Raw genomic sequence first — 6,454 nt, 5'->3', positions numbered from 1 at the left:
TAAAGTCTGTTTCCTGGAGGCTGAGAGTCTCCTCATCACTTAGCTGATTTTCTGGAGTTTTTCCTTTTACCCTCATCTGAGTTATAGTTCTCTGTCTTTTCATTTTTATAGGTTTTTGGTGTGGTGACTTTTTACAGATACAAGAGTTGTAGCCTCTTACCTCTGCCCCCCTTGTGGCTGAAGTCTATATGGGGGCTTGCTGTAGGCTTCCTGATGGGAGGGGCTGATGCCTGCCCACTGGTGGGTGGAGCAGATTCTAATCCCCCTGGTGGGTGGGGCTTAGTCTCTGGATGGGATTAGAGGCAGCTGTGTGCCTGAGGGGTCTTTAGGTAGCCTGTTTACTGAGGGGCGGGGCTGTGATCCCACCTGGATTGTTGTTTGCCCTGGAGCTTCTCAGAGATGACTGATGGGTGGGGCCAGGTTTTCCAAAAATGGCCACCTCCAGAGAAAGGCAGCTGCTGTATGTTCCTGAGAGCTTTGCCTTCAATGTCCTTCCCTCACAACAAGACGCATTCACCCCTGTTTTCCCAGAATGACCTCCAAGTCAGGTTTGACCCAGATTCCTATGGAGACCTTGCTCTGCCCTGGGATCCAGTGCACGTGAAAGTCCGTGTGCGCCTTTTAAGAATGGGGTCTCTGTTTCCCCCAGTCCTGTGGAGCTCCTGCGCACAAGCCCCACTGGCCTTCAATGCCGGATGCTCCAGGGGCTCTTTTTCCCAGTTCCAGATCCCAGCACGTGAGGGTTTGATGTGGAGCTCAGAACTCTCACTCCTGTAGGTGAGTCTCTGTGAACCAGTTAGTTTTCAGTCTGTGGAGTCTCCCACCCGGGAAGTATGGGGTTGTTTATATCGCGAAATCTCCCCTCCTTCCCCTTGATGTGTCCTCTTTTTCTTCTGGAGTAGGGTATCTTTTTTAAGGTTTCTGGTCCATTCCGGTGGAGACTGCTCAGCTTTTAGTTGTGAATTTTGTTGTTTTTAGGAGAGAAGTTGAGCTCCAGTCCTTCTATTCTGCCATCTTAATCTTCTCTCCTAGACGGGGTGTTTTAAAATAAAACACAACATGCTTCACTCAGGCATTTTGATGGAGAAACTCTGGGGGCTGAGGTTGGGGCTTGGCTTTTGTGAGGCCCCATCTTCCTCTGTAGAAGGTCCCACTCCAGGGGAAGATGCTGCCCAGCTCTTAGTTTCCTAATATATAAATTGGAAATGATAATAGTGCTGCATTATAGGGTCATTGTGAGGATTTAATGAGTTAATATGTGTTAGGTTGTTAGAAGAGTGCCTGATACTTAATAAATGTTGGATATTATTGTTAATAATCAAATATTACTAATAATATCAATGTCAAGATTTAATAAAATATTAATTCTAGCATGTTAAAAATTTAGAATCCCTACATAGTGTAATATTTCAAGAAAGTGTGCAATGATAACTTTTACAAATTGTCATGCTTTTAAATAAACTTACATTTTATTAATATCGTTTATACCTACATTTGAAGTAGCAATACTGAATATTTGTGAATATTCATGGATATATCTGTGTCCCCTGAGGCATCCATAGTATGAGCAGCCCTCAGTTTGGGAAACACTGGCTTCTTAAACTTAAATGCTTACTCTATATATTAGTCATAGAAATTGGTACAGATCCTTTCTCGAAAGAAATTTCATTGAATCTGAAAGAAAATAGGCTGCAGTTAAGAATTGAATACACTTAAATATTTAAAAATAACCACAGAACTGGCATAGTATCTCCCTTAGGCTAGTGGGGTTCACTCCATGTGACCAGGGATCTCAAATCTGAGAGAAAGAAGTGAAGAGAGAAGCAGGGGCAATTTTGTGAATGGAGGTAGAGAGCAGAGTGGTTAAAAGCCCATGGCAACCCTTTGAGGAAGGTGGTAATAATGTCCTCTTTCACAGATAAGAAAACAGAGCAGGTTCAGCCACTGGCTGGAAGTCTTTGAATAAGAGCTGAGATTCAAATCTAAGACTGGTTGATGCTGGAGCACCGTACTTTTAGGCTACAGTTTTTCCAAAAATGACTCTCATTTTAAGATACCCTGAGGGTTGCGTAGAGTTTTTTGTTTTTTTGTTTTTTGATAGATTTTTATTTTGCTTAATCCCCAGAACACACCAAATAGATGTAATGCTGATAGAGACAAGAAAAGAGTAAATACAGCTATTTGTCATGGCAGCCAGCAGTGAGGAAAGGCCTGAGATCTTCCATGAAGTTCCTTACAAGCCAGAGACTAAAATCTAGGTTCCTTAGCTGGTCAGTAAAGATTGGGCCTCAAGAATAAGTCTGTTTAAATGCCTGTGGGCAGGGGGATCAAAAAGGCAGGATGGAGCTAAGTCTCCACTGCAAAGGTAGTGGTGATGATGCAGTGGTAAGAAAGAGGCCATTCTCAGTGATAGGTTATCTTTCAAAGGAGGGAGTAATGGTGGATAAGGAAAGACCCTATCAAGGTCGAGGAATGCATGTCTAAAGGATTACAGAGAAGGGGAAGAAAGCAGTCTCCACAAGACACAAGGAAAGCCAGGAGGCAGAGGCTGATAGCCCTGGGGAGAACTGTGATGTAGGGAGGAGTTGGGGAGGAGGGTGGCCCATTAGGGTCCATTCTTTAGCTGGTTTCTGCTCTGGGGTGGTATTTGGATGTCTGGTCTTAGGCCATTACTCTCTATTTCCGTCTTATAATTGGCAGCTGGCTGAGGATTTCTCTCTCTTCTGCTATTCTTTGCTCTCCCCTGCCTGTTTCAGGGTTTTCTTGCTTTGAGGATTCCAGTGGTCACTGTCCTTTCACCTTATTTTGTCAAATGTTATTTCTGTGAATGAGATTTGCTAAGCCTCTTCACTTTGTCTCCAGTCCCCAGGCTGGACTCCTGATGACCCTGTAAAGAAGCAACAATAAGGGAAGATGAATGGTTATTCATTGAGCATCTACTATATGTAAGGCCCTCATAAAACCGTGATCAATGTAACATAGTCCTTAAGGAGGTGATGTTCCTTTATGGAGGTGACCTTTTAAGAGGAGAAAACACAATTACAAAAATGTACATAATACAGTGTAAGAATATACCATGAAGAATAAGCACAATGCTGACTGTGAACTGCCTATAATTCCATCTTAGAGGAATTATACCTGCCTAAGAGGTCAGTGTATGTCACTACCTGGCAGCAGGGTAGGGGTCAGAACAGAAGGATGGAGATTGAGGGGATGAGTCAAGACGGTGAAGTGACACCACCTCTTCTGTGAACAGAGGAGTGTGCTGGCCCAGAGTTGGCCTTTAAGTCTCCCTGAGCAGCCCATTAGCTTTATGGAAGTGCAGAAGAAACACAAGTTACAACATATGAGATAATTATGCTTTCCCCTTGTAACAAGAGCATTTCCTGATGCTATCTCCTATTCTTCCTCTCCTTATTTAGGTTAAAATTGGGGGGTGGAATTAGTCTGTAAAACTTTTTTGAAGATGGTTTAAGAAGAAACTGGATGAAAACCTGTCTGGACACTAGTTTGATTATTTTGATGAGATGATTGTTCTTAGCCCCCAGTCATGATGCTCAAGGAAGCATCTGAGAATAATGAACAGTGGGGATGGAGGAGACACTCACTACAGGGCCCATCTGCTCCGAAGTATTGCCTGGAGTGCCTGGACCCTCCCCACCCCAGGAACAGTTGAGAAAAAGATGCTTTTGCAAACAGGAGGACCCAAAACTTGGCACCAACCTTTGGAAATTCAGGTTAACTGATGCCAAGAGGTAAAGATGAGAATGCTTCAGAATAAGAACTTGCTAAATAATGGGAAGAATCATATTACCTTTGGGAAACCTGTCAAGATATCATGTATTAGATATTTCCATGCATTGCAAGGTTAAAGGAGGGATGTTAAAATACTGTGCAGCTTCTGCTGCTGCTCCTGGTGCTGCTTGTGTCTTTGTTCAGTGCAGACCTTGTACCTCTTTTGCTGAGGAGACTCCAGCACTCACCATGGCCGGCAAAAAGCCCAAGGAAGGAGTCAAGACTGAGAACCATGATCATATTAATTTGAAGGTTGTGGGGGCAGGATGGTTCTGTGGTGCAGTTTAACATTAAAAGGCATACACCACTTAGTAAACTAATGAAAGCCTGTTGTGAATGACAGGGTTTGTCAATGAGGCAGATCAGATTCTGATTTGACAGGCAGCCAATCAATGAAACAGACAAACCTGCACAGTTGGAAATGGAGGCTGAAGATACAATTGATGTGTTCCAGCAGCAGACAGGAGGTGACTACTAAAAAGGGAACCTGATACTTTACTCCAGAATTCTGTTCCTCAAGACCAAGAAAACATTCTCAATTAGAAAACTGCAATTTGGTTCTATCACATCCTGACTACTATAATATAGTTTTCTCTATTCTTTCCTTTTCTCCTTCCCCATTCCTTTATTGTGCATTAAGTAACTAGTGTATGTGCATAAGCATATTACATTTTTTTTAACTAAATGGCCAATGGTTTGTTTTGATTGACATCAAATGGAGATGGGATGGGGAAAAATACTGGTTTTGTGAAAATACCCCCTTTCTCCACTAATGGTATGCTCATTCATTACTTTATAGTCCAGTAAGTTATTTTGCTCTCACTGTTTAACCAAAAAAAAAAAAAAAAAAGAACACTGTAAAAATCCTTGTATATCTTTTTCAATTGGAGAATTTTAATGCTTTTCATGTATCATTATAAAACCAAGGACAATTTTATAACTTTTTTGTACATAGCTGTTACATGTAAGGCAATCTGTCTTTAAGTAGGGATAAATTACTCTTAAAAAAATGAATCCTAGATATTTTTCCCTTTAAGTCAAGTGTCCTGTTGTTTAAAGAAACTTCTTGTTTACAAATAAAATACTGTGCAGATATATTCCTGTTTAGAGAAGGATGCTGATATGAAAAATTACCAAACATCAGCAGAAAAGACATAGCATGGAGTTGCTCTTGTGGCTCAGTGGGTTGAAAACCCAACATAGTGTTCATGAGGGTGTGGGTTTGATCCCTGGCCTTGATCATTGGGTTAAGGATCCTGCGTTGCCTCAAGCGGCAGTGTAGGTCACACATGCAGCTTGGATCCGGATCCGGCGTTGCCCTGGCTGTAGCGTAGGCTTGAAACTGCAGCTCCCATTCATCCCTTAGCCTAGGAACGTCCTTATGCTGCAGGTTCATCCATAAAAAGAAAAAAGAAAGAAAAAAGATATAGTTAAGAAGATGTTGGGTTTTCTTTTCCTTTAGCTATTCTTTTTCTTTTCTGGAAGAGAGAACTTCAAATAGAAACAGGATTTCTTGAAATGGGAACTTGCTAAAATCTCTGTACTCCCCAAGGAAGAGAGTTGACTCAAGATCCAGAAATAGCAGAGAAAGGAAAGTGGCTTCAGAAAGCCCTTGGCCCACTTTTATATGGATGGGAGCATTGCTTCTGGGCTGTCTTAGTAAGAGAAACTATATAAAATATGAATCAGCAAAGATACAACCAGCTGGAACTGTTTCTTTGCTTGTTTGCCTAAACGGAACTAGAAGAAATTGCAATTTAAAATTTTTGGTTGGTGGAGTTCCCAGAGTTGTGAAAGGTGTCATTTCAAGTCAATAGATACTTTTTGAGTATCTTGTCCTCTGTTGGCGCTGTGGAGGTACACTGAAACTCTAAGATAGGAATTGCATTTTTTGGCCAGAGCTGGGATCTGATTTGTGAGTGGGATGAAAATGTGTTGGGATTTTTGAATAAATAAAAAAATACACCCTCTGAGACAGCATGATCATAATATTATTCACAGATAATTGATAACTGATCTGACTTTTTGAGAATTCAGAACTTGCTTCGTAGCAGACAACATATCTAAGGCTCTCAAACTCAATCTCTGAGATGTTATGTAGTTTTCTCCCTACTGTTTCTCTAGTAGTGACTGGAATTTAAGGATGGGGTAAGGAAGGGGGTGAACTCAAAGCCATGTTTTAGGGAGAGAAGCCATTTGCAGATTGAGATATCTTTTTGCTGAATATCTGGCTTGTAATTGAGAGAGTAATTAATCCAAAGCGAAATTGGTGGATTTCACAGATGTATTTATTCCTCTCTAATTAAAAGATCAATCGCTTACGTTTCTTTAAAGATTATTCTACAATGTGAATAAACCATTCTCCGAAATGACAGCTTCTCTCTTCTGAAAGCGTTCGTCTCTTCCACAGCTGACTAAAAGGGCTGCTCATGGTCTTTCTCAGCTACTTATAAGGAATAAAAAGCAAACCAGTGCTACAGAAAGAGATGAATAAAGATTCCTTTGTTCCTGATCACGTGCTGAAGAGAGAACACCACTGCCCTTGAGGCACTCTCTTGAGTGGGTTCAGGATCTTCCCCCTTCCTGTAGCGGGTCCCTGCCTTCTCTACCAGCACCGCATGAAAAAGCCGTTCTGTTCCCTTGGTGGCCATGCCCCCAC

At 41.7% G+C, this 6,454-nt stretch overlaps 1 pseudogene; it reads left to right on the top strand.

The window, feature by feature from the left end:
• Positions 1 to 3,984: 3,984 nt before the first annotated feature.
• On the top strand, positions 3,985 to 4,302 carry LOC125131828 (small ubiquitin-related modifier 2-like; annotated as a pseudogene).
• The last annotated feature ends 2,152 nt before the right edge of the window (positions 4,303 to 6,454 follow it).

The sequence above is a fragment of the Phacochoerus africanus genome, chromosome 7 (genome assembly GCF_016906955.1).
Source record: "Phacochoerus africanus isolate WHEZ1 chromosome 7, ROS_Pafr_v1, whole genome shotgun sequence".
NCBI classification, from domain to species: domain Eukaryota; kingdom Metazoa; phylum Chordata; class Mammalia; order Artiodactyla; family Suidae; genus Phacochoerus; species Phacochoerus africanus.
This window is presented reverse-complemented; position numbering and strand designations above follow the sequence as displayed.